This window comes from Sinohyriopsis cumingii, chromosome 12, assembly GCF_028554795.1.
Source record: "Sinohyriopsis cumingii isolate HCF-2022 chromosome 12, ASM2855479v2, whole genome shotgun sequence".
NCBI lineage: Eukaryota > Metazoa > Mollusca > Bivalvia > Unionida > Unionidae > Sinohyriopsis > Sinohyriopsis cumingii.
In genome coordinates, this window is record NC_142972.1 from 69,612,723 (window position 1) to 69,627,777 (window position 15,055).

Sequence of the window (15,055 nt, forward strand, 5' to 3'; positions counted from 1 at the left end):
ATTTCCGAATGGACCTGCCGTAACATGCTGATACCAAATAGAGAATTTTTTTTTTCCTTCAGTTTTCAAAGCGTCAGTTATCAAATTATTATTTTCAATAATATTTTTCTTCTGGAAAACTAGATTTACACTGTGGTAGATGCATCATATTAATTAATACCAGAGCAAAGTAATGGCAGACACATAACAATGTACAATATAAATCAGTATCGTCAAAATACACCGAGTAGGCCAAATTGAAAATTTTAGTAGTACAAATCATAATCAGAACTTCAGATACAAGCGTGAAAATCTGATCTGAATCTTGGAATGTGTGTTAACAATTTCTACCAGCCAGCAAGCAAACAAACAATACGGAGAAGACAACAGAAGAAAAAGGAAAGAAGGAAATATGCCAACGATAAAATTAAAAGACGATCACATTATTAGCAATCGAAACAGCTAAAGAAAAAAAAACCTGTAAAAGTGTCCAATTATGATCTTACACAGTTGTTGATTTAGGATGGTTTGATGCTTAATAAATTCATTTAAAGATATGGTGGAGACATCTATGACTCATTGTGACGTTTAAAATATCTATCAAACATTGCTTACATTTCTTATCTTCTGATTAGAACTTGAAAGTAGATCTATAAATTCGTCTTTATTTGAATGCCTCCAGTAATATTTAGGCATATACTTGCGTCTATATTCCATGTAACACCGACATTCTAAAACCCACTGAAAGTTCGTCCTCTATCGCATTACCACAACGAAATGGTATATTTTCATACGTACCACCTGTTTGCTAAAACGAATTATTTCACCTGGAGTCTATGATGAGATGACGATAGCAATTTAGTTAGTGCTATTATAACTTTTTTGAAAGAAACAACATTAACCTATTCTTTGTATTATATATATATATATATATATATATATATATATATATATATATATATATATATATATATATATATATATATTACCTACATCTTCTTGCAACCGTATATGTCCGAAAACAAAAATTTCTTCCAGTTCTTAAATTCTTAGAACCAGGGCCGACAAGCGGAGGGGGGAGGGGAGCCGGATATGTAATGGGGCCCAGGCCGAACAACACTTTTTAATTTTATAAAATAAAATTTTGTTTCAACAAGAACTAGGAGAGGCCCGGATGTTTCTTACCTCATGGCCTGTGATTGCTCTCTACAGCCCTGCTTAGAACCCATGACATTTTATTTGGTTTAATATAGATTCTGCAGACAGAAGGTCATATATATTTTTTTTTTGTGCCTATTTCATACCGCTAGAAGTTACAATGTTTAACCAATATTTAACAAATACAAAAAGAGTCCCTCATATTCTAAGATAATCTCCATAAAAATTCACCATATATATTGTTATATACATGATTATTCTGTTGAATGTTTCACACCTAATATGTTTGTATAAAAAAGGAAAAGAATTGTTGCGAACACACGGCATCTTATGATAGAACTGACAAAATAGTTATATCAAATAAAACGGATAAATTCTTTCTGACGCGTATTAGAAAATTAAATATGTGTACTTATTTATTGCAAACAGATATTTAATTGATCTTCCTGCCAAAAAATTTCAACTTCAGCAAATGATTTACTCGTCGTAAAATAATAGTTCCTAAACATATACAAATTTGCCACCAATTTCAGTTTAAGTAGCTAAGTAAATGTCTAAAAATCACGGTGTAACAATTATCACAACCCCAAGATTTATCTCTTAACAAATTCTCCAATGAGGAATCGCGATCGTGCTTTCGTTACTGGTATTCGGCTCAAGTGATTCATCAGTTAAATTCACGATATGTACCATCAAGTAAACTCCCGATCGATTGAAAACATTGACTCCTATGGACATTAAAGCAAACTGCATATTATCAACTTTTGGACACTAGTCCAAACTGAATGGATTGAGTATCGTGAAATCAATTACAGTGGATGTTCAAAATATTAGTCAATGCATAAATAAAAAAAGTGTTAATTACATTATTTATCATACGAATCACAATTACAATTCTTTATTCCACTGCGAAAATGGAATACTTTCTAACGAATTGCAAGAATAAAATGAAATTTAAACAAGAATACCGAAATGGGTAAAATCAGTCTCGCATTGGATATTGGAAAAGAGTAATTTTAAAAAGAAATAGATAATAGTGAAGAGAAGGTCAAACTAAAGCTAATATGCACAATGCTTTACAACTAAAGTGATCAGGAAAGACTTGACTTAGGTGTGAATACGATATATGTATTTGAAACTCCTAAAGAGGCATGTCCACCATATTGGTGTACTATTAGCCACACATCAATGTTAGGGTTGCTGGACATATCTAAATTTAAAACTATAAATATTAGTTAACAGCTATGGACTTAACTGTTTTCCATCACGTTTGGGTGAGAACAAGCTACACACAAATGATGTTTCATAGTCTATGACAGAATGTGTAGGATACCACCGGACTTCCAGATACTGGCCGATCATTCTCCGCCATATCCATGTACTCTTCCACCATATATCTGTACTCTTCCACAGTATCTATCTACTTTTCCACTATATATATATATATATATATATATATATATATATATATATATATATATATATATATATATGTATACCGTATATATGTACTCTTCCACCGTATCCATGTTCTCTTCCACCGCATCTCTGTACTCTTCCACCGTATATATGTACTCTTCCACCGTATCTATGTACTTTTCCATCATATATATGTACTAGTCCACCGTATCTATGTACTCTTCCACCGTATATATGTACTATTCCACCGTATCTGTTCTCTTAACCTGTTACTATGTACTCTTCCAAGGGATTTAATAGTTAATATAACAATTACAAATGCCTCTGAAGTGAAAGAATATGGTAACCAAATATATGAATTTTCACACTGATAATCTTTATAGATTACATGGTAGAGGTAATAATTTAGCTAATGTTCAACCAGCAAATAACCTGCAAATCAGCAGAAAAGAAAAATGATTTAACAAAAGAATATATCTTCGTTTTGTATATATTAATCAGAAGAATATACAAATAATCGACTAACTCAGTTACGGTGCATGCATGACGCAAATGGCTGGGTTTGAAAGAAAGCGAATCTTATAACATGAAAATGTGGAATAATAAATTGTAATGAGGACTTTGTATAGCGTCTAATCTTTAGAAGCTCTAAGCGTTTTACAACATTATACAACACCTATAAGACAAAAAACATATAACGATATGATTACAAAAAACAAACACCATGAAATTAGAAAACATTAAAAAAAACATGCTGAGAATATTTAAGGTAGGAAACATTATTAAGTCTTTAAGTTTGTTCTTGCAGTCGAAATAAGTGAGTTTTGAGAGCCCTCTTGAATGAAATCACTGCGTCTTTGTGTCGAAGTTGAGTGGGCAATTCATTCCACGTTGCTGGGCCCTGGTATGCAAAAGAACGCTGTCCATATGACTTTGTTTTCATACTTGGAATAATGAGTATACAGTTGTCAGAAGAGGAGCGTAAGTATCTTGCTGGTGTGTACACATGGGTGAGGTCGGATAGGTATTTTGGACTAGAGTCCGACAGTGAAACGTAGCACAGAGAACAAATTTTGTGTTTGATTCTGGATCGAATGGATAGCCAGTGTAGGGTAGAGAGCAGCGGGGAGGTGTGCTCTGATCGTGGTACTCTAATTATGATCCGAGCAGCTGTGTTTTGAACTTTTTGAAGTTTCTGGAGCAGATATTGCTATGAACTAGACAGAATTGAGTTACAATAGTCCAGTCTTGAAAGTACTAATGAACACACAAGTGTTTTAGTGGCATCAACTGAACGATATTTGCGAATTGAGCTGATGGGTCTCAGCTCAAGATATGCAGCCTTGCATATGTTCATGATATGTTGGTGCAACGTGAGAGTACTGTCATGACTAACACATAGGTTTCGTACTGCTTGTGTGAATTTAAAGGTAAAGGATTTGAATGAGAAAGTCTTTGTGTTGTGATCAGAATGGCCTCAGTTTTATCATCATTTCTCTGCAGCTTGTTACATGTCATCCATGATTTTACATCAGAAATGCTCCTCTCTATACCTTGGATGGTTGGATCAACTTAAATTGGGTGGCTAGATTTGTATATTTGGGTGTCATCAGCGTACAGCTGGTGAGACACTGGATGATGATCTATGACACTTGAGAGCGGCTGAGTGTACAGAATGAAGAGAACAGGTCCAAGAACAGACCCCTGTGGAGGAACACCACAACATAGATCAACTGGGCTGGAGTGTATTCCATTTGCAGATACAATTTGTGTCCTGTTGACCAAGTAGGACTTGAACCACAGTAAGGCTGTATAATGAATGCCAAATACATGCTGGAGACGGTGAAGTAATATATCATGGTCTATTGTGTCAAATGCTGCAGACAAATCAAGGAGGGTGAGAACTGTAATCTTTCCACTATCCAACGCAGAGAGAATGTCATTAACTACTTTCAGAAGAGTAGTTTCAGTACTGTGGCAAGGGCGATATGCAGATTGTACATTGCTAAAAAGACTGTTTGAATTTAGATGAGATACAAGCTGGGATAGAACAACCTTTTCTAAGATTTTTGAAATGAATGGGAGATTAGAAACTGGGCGGTAGTTCTTCAAATCGTTTTGGTCTAGTGTTGGTTTCTTCAGCAGAGGCTTTACAATAGCAGTTTTGAAAAATGATGGGAATTCCCCGGATGAGAGAGAGGTATTAATAACATCAGTTAGTGAAGGCAATACTGGATCTAAGCACTCAAGTAGCAGTAATGTTGGAATTGGATCGAGTTCACATGACTTTGGTACACTCTTCAAATCCATAGAGACAGGTTCAAATGCTGCTAATGGTTGCCGCTCAAATTCTGTAACCCAACTGTATGGTGACGACGAATCAATTGAAATTGTGGTGTCAAGCTAATCTCTAATGGTTTGTACTTTGTCACGGAAGAAATTTGCAAACATGTCCGGAAGGTCGACTGGAGAGAAGGTAGTTGGAAGTGGTGTACATTTGTTCCTTGACATTAGCTTGTTAGTAATCTCGAAGAGCTCTTTGCAGCTGAAACTTTCCATGATCTTAGTAGTATAGTGGGCTGATTTCGCTTCATGGACTATATTTGTGACATTCATCTTAGCGGCTTCATAGATTTGCTTTTGAATAGTGAGTCTGGTGGAAAGCCAAAGCCTCTCAACTTTATGGCGGTCTCTTTTAGCAGTGCGAAGCTAGTCCCTAACACTGCTATACAATGGAGAACACTTTTGAATTGATACTCTGAACTTGGTAGCTGGGGCATATTTGTCAGTAGTGAAAGGGGTCACCCTACGGACAATGGGAATTAGCATTACAGGGACCCCTGGGTCACTCTACGGACAAGGGAAATTTAACATGGAGAAAAATCGTGGGTCACTCTACGGACAAGGGGAATTAACATGGAGAAAAATCGTGGGTCACTCTACGGACAAGGGGAATTTAACATGGCTATAAATCGTGGGTCACTCTACGGACAAGGGGAATTTAACATGGGATTTTTTTTAAAAATTTTTTTTAAAAAAGGGGTAGGCAATTCAAAGACTATCTCTTTTCGAGAAATATGGCTGGCCCTGAAAAGGGCCTTTGGGTTTTATGTTAATGTATTCATTAACATAAATGGCACCGCATTGGTCTTCTTCTTGTTCTTAGGCTTCGTCTCACTGTTGGTCCGTACATCAGCACTCTTTTCAGGCATCCTTGTCTTTCGACGTAGATCCTACGTATCCACAGGCTGGTGTTGGTCCTGTGGACAACGGTCCACTTCGATCGGACATACATGAGCAAGTCTGTCCGAAACATCATGGAAGACACAAGGGTGGATGACTCAACTGTAGTCCACATCTTGAAGCGACGAGAACAGGTGAATCAATGCAGTCAACGGCGCTTATTTATAGGCGGAGGAAGGATTGAAACGGATTGAGTTCATTTACCAATCCGAACACGCGTTACAAAATTCAGCCAGCCGCATCCAATCCGAAGAGAGCAGTCTGTGACGTCACGTAGTCAATATAGATTCGCTAGCGCTTGTGTGCAGTCAATCTATGCGACAGTGATTCAACATGACGGAAACTCAGAAAACGATCCAGTGGGGTGCACCAGCAGGGGAGACTGCCCAAGGGAACCCGGACTTACTTTCAGAAGAGGTGAATTGGGATTTTGTGGATTTTCTCTCCTCGCAAGAATTTGTTCCGGAACCTTCGTTACTTTCTTCATTACCGCAAGTGGAGAATTTTAGACAGAGACAGAAAGAAGAATTGGAGAAATTTATACAACGACAAAAGGAAGCGGAACAGACTTTTCTCCTACAGCAACAGCAACAAGAAGAAGAGGTAAGAAAAAAACAACAGCAACAACAGCAAGAAGAAATAGCAGCAAAGAAACAAGAGGGTGAAAATCAAACGGTCACGGTACTGTTGGACATTTTAGCGGAGTTAAGAAGTCTGAAACAAATGTATCAGACTTCTTTATCACGACCGAAGAGAATACGACCTTCCCGAGCCAAACACGTCAACCCTGTGACTAAGCCTACCGTACCACCCTTAGTGATTTCAACCCAATCATCATCATCAACATTACGCAGTCCAGAAGTAGGCCTTGGCCGTGGCAAAGGCTTAAGGCAGTTAAAATTGATTGCTTAAACTCACCCCTACACCATGAAGAAAAAAGGCCCTTTTCAGGGCCACTCACATTTCTCGAAAAGAAATACAATTTCAATTTGCCAATAACTCAAAAAAAAACTCACCCATGTTACCCTTTTAATACGTGTCTGTGTATGAGTGCGTGAGTGTAGCTTCTTATTTTAAAATCACAACTCAAAGACACTTACCTTATATCATTCATTTATTCTTTTCTCCATTTTTTACAATCCAATTCACAATTTATAACACAACACTTTAATGAAAAGTTCATTAATTTCTTCTTTTCTCCTTGTTTAGTCTCTCTGTTTTTTGAATTTCTTCACCTTCACACTCTTTTCCTCTTCTTCCTCCTCGCTTTCTTCCCTTCTTCTTTTTTTCTCCTGTTTCTTTTTCTTCACCTGTCTTCTTTCTTCCTCAGAAGAATCCCTCTCTTCCTCAGAAGAATTCCTCTCTTCCTCTGAAGAATCCCTCTCTTCTTCTGAAGAATTCCTCTTTTCTTCTGACTCCTCTTGTTTCTTTTTTGGGCAATCTGGAGACCAATGTCCTTTTTCTTGACAATGATAACAGGTATCTTGACTTTTGTCTCTTCTAACCCCTTTTTTTTTTTTTTGACGGTCTGGACACTCTGAAGACCAATGCCCTTTCTTCTGACAGATATAGCAAGTATCTTGACTTTTATCTCTAAAGGAAGGAGAGTAGTCCGTAGGCTGGTCTGAAGAGAATTTTCTAATGACCCCTCGCAAAGCTCTGACGAAACGTTCCATCTGGTCAGTCTCTTCCATCGTTGTGCTCGGCTCGAGAGTGAAATGAATAGTGAAAGGACAAGACACACACCCTTTTATATACGCTGGTCTGCTATGACTATAAAGTAGTTTATGGTGTTTGAACTTGAGTCATTTGACTTTTTGCTTTCAAGATGAAACGATCCCATTCATTCGAGAAGAAAGAAGAAAGTAAGAGGCAGAAACGTGATCTATCGCCTCGTACCAGGGCTGAGATCTTGGCACAAATTCATGCCAGTGATTTTGAAGAGGACATGAGTGAACCAGAATTTGAAACCTCTAAACCAAGTTCACCACCCTTAGTCAACCCTGAAAAATACTATTCCATTCGAGAGACGGAAAAGCGCTCCTCTAGAAAATTTAGAACCACGGCTTACAAATACACGGTGAAGTTTAAAGATTTCAAGGCTGAAGTGCCGTTAGAGAAAGCAGAAGTGTTCATCACCGAGGTGTGGGATTCTTTGCTCACTTCACTCAAGCAGCAATGTCAACCCAAAGAAGACGATCGCTTGAGACTTTCCATACAACACGACGGTTTGAAATCCCCTGTTTGGATCGAGTTTAGCACCCCTGCAGAATTGACTGCTTCCAAAGTCATGGACAAGATTCAACACGTACAACAATCTAACGATCAGTTTGACATCACCGATGGTAAAGCCACACTGGACATGACCCACGTCTCTCCTCCTCAAGGGACAGGACGCAAAAAGATGTTATTGGTGGACGACCTTCGCAACACCAAAACGAGTCTCGTCCGAATTAACAACCCTCATGACCAGATGTGTTTAGCCCGTGCCATCGTGGTGGGACGAACCTATGCCAACAAGAACGACACGGTAGAATGGAAAAGAACCTGGGACACTATTCAACGTTCCGACCGAGCCAAACAACGAAACGAAGCAGAACTCCTGTTACAACAAGCCGGACTGCCCAAAGACACACCCTGTGGCATTCCTGAGATGCAAAAATTGCAAGATGCCCTAGCTCCACGCTACACCTTGAAAGTGCACCCTCAAGAAGTGCGCGGACCTCTGTTGTTTCGAGGCCAAGACTTTAAGGACGGAAAATACATTCACCTTTATCATCACGATCACCATTTCGATACCATTACCAGTATCACTGGATTCCTGAGATATGTTTATTATTGTGAGAAATGTGACTATGGTTATAATAATCGAGAGCAACACAAACATTGTGGATGGAAATGCTCAGGATGTTTGGCCTCTCCACCCTGTCTGAGCGAAGAACCAGTGCCTTGTTCCACTTGTCTGCGCACGTTTGTCAGCCCTAAATGTTACCAACAACATTTGAAGACGCAAGGTTCACAGAAGAAATGTGCTTGTCAACTGCTGAGATTGTGCTCTACGTGTGAACAAGTCATACGTACCAATAATACCAAGGCACACGTATGTTCAGGAAAGAAAAAATGTCACATTTGTCACCACATCGTGGACTTGGAACACCAATGTTACGTGCAAAAATACCAACCCCCACCAGAGAAAGAGGACGGTCACAAGAAGAAAGGCAATTTCATCTTTTTCGATTTCGAATGCATGCAAGAGACTGGCATTCACATTCCTAATTTCTGCGTGTCTCATCGAGCGTGCGAGAAGTGCATTCAAGAACCTATCTTCAGTCATTGCCCTCACTGCAGCAAGATTCCTGGAGGGCGTGAAAAAATCTTTCGGGGACCAAATACGTTAGCCGATTTTGCCCAATGGGTCTTAGACCCCGTCGACAAGACGTGGAGCCAAGAGGACATCGAACGTTACGGAGATTGTCATCGTCATGCCACGGTGATGGCTCACAATTTCTCCGGATACGATGGACAGTTTCTTTTGAGGTACTATACGGAACAAGGCACCGAACGTCCTAAAGTGACTTTGAACGGGGCCAAAATCATTTTCATGCAAGTGGGACAAGTACAGTTTAAAGATTCGATGAGCTATTTGGCCATGCCTTTGAGTCGAATGCCTAAAACGTTTGGAATGACAGAAATGGCTAAAGGGTACTTTCCACACTTTTTCAATACGGAAGCCAATCAACACGCCGTTCTACCCCATTTACCAGAGGCTCACTATTACGACCCCGACAACATGCGTACCGAACAACGAGAAGCTTTCTACGCTTGGTACCAGGCTCACGCCTCGGACCCTTTCGACTTTCAGGAAGAAATGCTAAAGTATTGTCGTTCCGACGTGGACATTTTACGGCGTTGCTGTGGAAAATTTCGAGAACTGTTCATGGAACACGGAGGGGTCGATCCTTTGAAAGAAGCTTGCACCATTGCCAAAGCGTGTTCCTTAGTGTATCGACAACGATTCATGCCTGAAAACACCGTGGCTGTCATCAGTCCTCAAACGACCCACTTTGTCAAACGTCAATACTCGGTCAAAGCCCTACGTTGGTTACATTACTTGTGCGACAAGGAAGACAAGTGGATTCAGCATGCCCGCAACGGAGGGGGCGAAAAGACCATCGGAACGTATTCGGTCGATGGCTGGGACTTAGAAAACCCCAAGATCGTGTACGAGTTTAACGGTTGCTTATTTCACGGATGTCCCGTCTGTTACCCTGACCGTGGTACTAAAAATCAGTTTTTGCAACGAACCATGGAAGACTTGTACCAGGACACTTGTCAGCGACGCCTAAAGTTAGAACAGGAAGGATACCAAGTGGTGGAAATGTGGGAACACGAGTACGATCACCGTATGAAAACCGATCCCGAGTTTAAACGTCTCGTGGAAAGTTACAAGCTGATGGACCCGCTGAACCCGAGGGATAGTTTGTACGGAGGAAGGACCAATGCCACCTGTTTGCTGTACCAAGCCGACGAAGAGAAAGGAGAAGAAATCAAATACTTGGACGTGTGTTCGCTGTATCCCTACGTGTGCAAATATTGTCGCTTTCCTGTAGGGCACCCGCAATTGTTGACGGAACACATCGACCTGGTCAACATTCGACAATACGAAGGCTTGATCAAGTGCAAAGTTTTGCCTCCCACGAACCTATACCATCCCGTCTTACCTCACCATTGTCAAGGCAAACTGATGTTTCCATTGTGCCGTACTTGTGCCGAAACGTGCAACCAAGACCAGCCTTGTCAGCACAGCCAGGAAGAACGGGCCTTGACGGGAACCTGGGTCAGCGTGGAATTGTTCAAAGCTCTGGACATGGGATACCAACTGTTAGAAGTGTACGAAATTTGCCACTTTCCCAAGACACAACAGTATCGCAAGGGTGACCCCACGCAGAAAGGCATTTTCGCCGACTACGTGGATGCCTTTTTGAAACTGAAGCAAGAAGCTAGCGGCTATCCTTCCTGGTGTCACACTCCCGAAGACCAAATACAATTCAAAGAGAAATATTACGAACAAGAAGGTATCACTTTAGACCACATCGAGAAAAACGAAGGCAGGCGATCGTTTGCCAAAGTGATGTTAAATTGCTTGTGGGGTAAAATGGCACAACGACCGTGTTTACCCAAGACGGAATATTTGACAGAACCTTCCCGCTACTTCCAGATGATTCACGACAAAACCAAATACATGAAACACGTGGACGTCGTTCGAGAGAATTTGATCTTGGTCAATTACGAAGAAGATCTGGACTTTGTACAAGACGACCCTTTTGGAAATGTCATCATTGCGGCTTACGTGACAGCCCATGCTCGCTTAAAATTGTACGAAGCTTTAGAACTGTTAGAAGAACGCGTCCTGTACTTTGACACGGACAGTTGCATCTACATCCATCACCCGATTCAACATCACCCTAGCATCGAAGGAGACCGTTTAGGAGCCTGGACAGACGAGCATCCCGACGACAAGATTCTAAGTTTTGTCAGTGGCGGTCCCAAAAATTACGGCTACGAATACCGGGACAAACAAGGAGAAGTGCACACGACGTGCAAAGTGAAAGGACTGACTCTGAATTATCGTACCAGTCGAGTGGTCAACTTTGGGGTAATGAAAGAAGCCTTGCAATCGGGAGAGGATGGAAACTTTAAAGTGACCACTCACCAACCGAACAAGATTGTACGTTTACCCACTCACCACATCGTCAGTCGACCCTTGGAAAAAGTCTATCAAATTGTATACCAGAAGCGAGTTCGACTTCCCAATCATTTCACCTTACCGTATGGACACGTTGGTATAAAACATTGGTTGTAAGAGGATAGCCACCCACCAGAAAGATGACTTCGCCACAGCAAGAATCGAGTGAGAAACCCGATGAGAACTCCAAGTTCAAACCCTACCATTTTCCAGTCTTCTTACCTGACTATTGTGATTGTGCCCGTCGATTGGACACGTTTCAGAAATGGCCTACGGATAGGGAAGGATTACCTTCTTTGCATGTTTTAGCTAGAACAGGATTTGTCTACTTGGGACCTGAGTCAGGATTGGGATACGAGGTACAGTGTTTCGCTTGCGGACTGAAGTTACGAATGGATCTATGTATCTATAAAGATTCAGCTATTCTGGAGCATACTCGATGGTCTCCGAATTGCCCTTACCTTTCTATGGCCTTTCCACCCATCACACTACGGTACAATGTTGACGGTACCTTAGAGACGGTACCTTCCAGAACAGGACATAAAAAACGTAAAAAAGGAAAGATGTACAAGTTGGAGACTGCATTGAGACTAGTATAAAAAAGGGGCTATGGTCAAGATCGATAGTTCATTGTGACTACCAAGACCGAGCGAACAAGATGAATACTTTGAAAAAGACATCGTTTCAGTTTGGGGATTGTAAAAAAGTTGTATCTTCCTCTAGTGTGACTAATACTGGATGGATAAGACCCATGCATTGCGACGGAAAATGTCCGGAAGGAAACTGCGATTGTCCATGTGGTTACCATTGTAATTGCGTAACGGAGTTTGCAGACGAGTGCGATTGTGAGCCTTGCGATGGGACCGATGCTGTACGTTGTGACCTGAGCGATGCCGTAAAGCATCATGGGAACTTTGTTCTCACTGCCCCTGTCATGGAAAGTGATGCTGTGCGTGTCAAACCTGAGGGATGCGAAAGCGATGCCGCTCGTCCTCTTAGACATTTTACCGGGTTTAAAGGGGAATGTTCACCTTCACGTCTACCCCCCTACGGATGTCATCCAGCCCTGAGCAAACTCCTGTTCCTGTCACCCAACCCTCATCGAAACGAACCTGTGAAAAACGAATATTCGTTCCCTGTGCGTTTGTCGGAATACTGCGACTTTGAAAATCGTCTTCAATCGTTCAAAGGAAAATGGCCAAAGTATCTGGGAGGACCGACCCCCGAAGAATTAGCCAGAGCCGGATTTTTCTACTTGGGCGAAGGAGATAAAGTCAAGTGCTTCAGTTGCGGTGTGTCACTTCACCACTGGGAACCGCAAGATTCGGCCTTCGTTGAACATGCTCGATGGTCACCGAATTGTCATTACTTACCCTTAGTGGGACCGAGACATTGAAGTAACTTCTTACCATAATCATCTGTTCATGGATACTTTACAAGAGAACATTTGTGCTTTGCCTGTGGAGTTGAGAGAACGCATTTACCGAGAGCTGGTCAAAATACAAGTGAAACGTAAAGAACAATTGCATCCGATACGTCACCGGTGTTTGAACCACTGGTACCTGAAGGCTATACAAGGACTGATTCAATTGAAAGTGTTCCATTGGACAGACATTGATCAACGACCTCCTGGTTATAAAAAGGAATGGTTTGGTATTGACGATTCTATCTACTACATTGTAAACGTATTGCATCGAATTCCAGAGGAAGAGTTAACGAATTACCAACATCTTTCACACAATGTCAACTTGGTGAAAGAGGAAACTTCTGAACGAATTGTAATGTGTAGATTAGTGACTCAACGATTTAAATTCGACACTGAAGTGAAACCATGTTTGTGCAAAGAGTACATTTCTTGTGTCAGACCAAAGAGGATTTAGTATGACCTATTCATGGATACTTTACAAGAGAACATTCGTGCTTTGCCTGTGGAGTTGAGAGAACGCATTTACCGAGAGCTGGTGAAAATACAAGTGAAACGTAAAGAACAATTGCATCCGATACGTCACCAGATCTTTAACCACTGGTACTTGAATGGTATAAAAGAACTGATTCGTCAGAAATTCTTTCAATGGTCAGACATTGTTCAAAACTTTGAGGTCGCTAATGATCGACATGTTCATGATTATGGTTACTTCGAGATTCACCTACAGCAATACATTGAGGAAGACAAGGTAAAGGATTACCAACATTTGTTACGTGGAATCTACTTAGAGGAAGAGGAAACACCGAAACGAACTCTGACGTTTCGGTTACAGTATGCAAGATTTAGATTCCCTACTGGAGAACGAAGATCTCTGGCTAGAAAGTACGTGTATTGCATCCGAAAAAAAGAGAATATAAAAAGAGGTTGTCATGCCACGGTTTATGTCACATGTCATCCAACAGATTCCGTGGAAGGAACTCAATGACCATATTCAAACCGTGGATCATTACCATCAATTATTACAAGAACTGTATCCATTCAATTTTGGACGACAAGTGGTGTGTGTCTTAGTGACTTGTTTTCTGGGATTTCGTTTACCAGCCGATTCTTTGTGGACTCTTTACGATCAGTACTTACCACCTCCATGGCCTTAAATGGTCACGAAAAACTCCTTTTGTTCAAAGCCTTGCGTTTTCATCTGGATACTTCTCGACCTCAACAGGAAAAAAAGATTCGTCAACTTTTAGCGACCCAAGACGTGTATGACGATGTGTGTGTAGCTTGTGACTTACACCCTCATTGGACAGATGTTCGTGATTGGAAAAAGGGGGGTTTTGAGGCTTGGACCCAAGAAGTGGCCCAGTATGCACAAGAGTTGTTCAAGGAAAAAAGTTACTTTTCAACCCGTGTTAGTGACGGTGCCAGAAGAACCCGTCACCGAGAACAACCACTCGCTTCAGGACAGGACTGTCATGGACATGCCTGAAAGGTCATTCCGGGAGGACACTTGTGTGACAATACCTCATGTAGAGACTGTAAGAACATTACACACTGTCCCTAGGACATCTTGGTTAACCAAAACATGTTGTACAGACACTTGTTTATATTTCACTTTGATCGCTTTGCTGTGTTTTATATTCCTGTACATCACTATTTGGGTTGTATGTATTTTTGTCTTTCGTGTTCATATTTGAAAAAAACATTCAATAAACGTGTTCTGAAAAAGTATATAAACTCTTGTCTTGTTTGTTTTTTCGTGTCACAAGTGACATTTCTCATACCATGGCTACCTCTGCTGTCTCTGCTCCCTCTTCCTCTACTGTCAAAGTCATCGACGAACACTTAGATCGTGCCAGTTGGGAGGCTTTGTATCTTCGCCATCCCTTTAACATGCTCATTGCTGGACCTAGCGGTTCGGGCAAAACCGAATTCGTCAAACGTTTGATCGAACATAAACATCATTTGATCGATCGACCCCCTCAACGAATCGTGTGGTGTTACAAAGAGTGGCAATCGGCTTACAACCTCTTGCGAGAAAGTCAAGGCGATTCCATCGTGTTTGTGGAAGGCATTCCTAAAGAAGA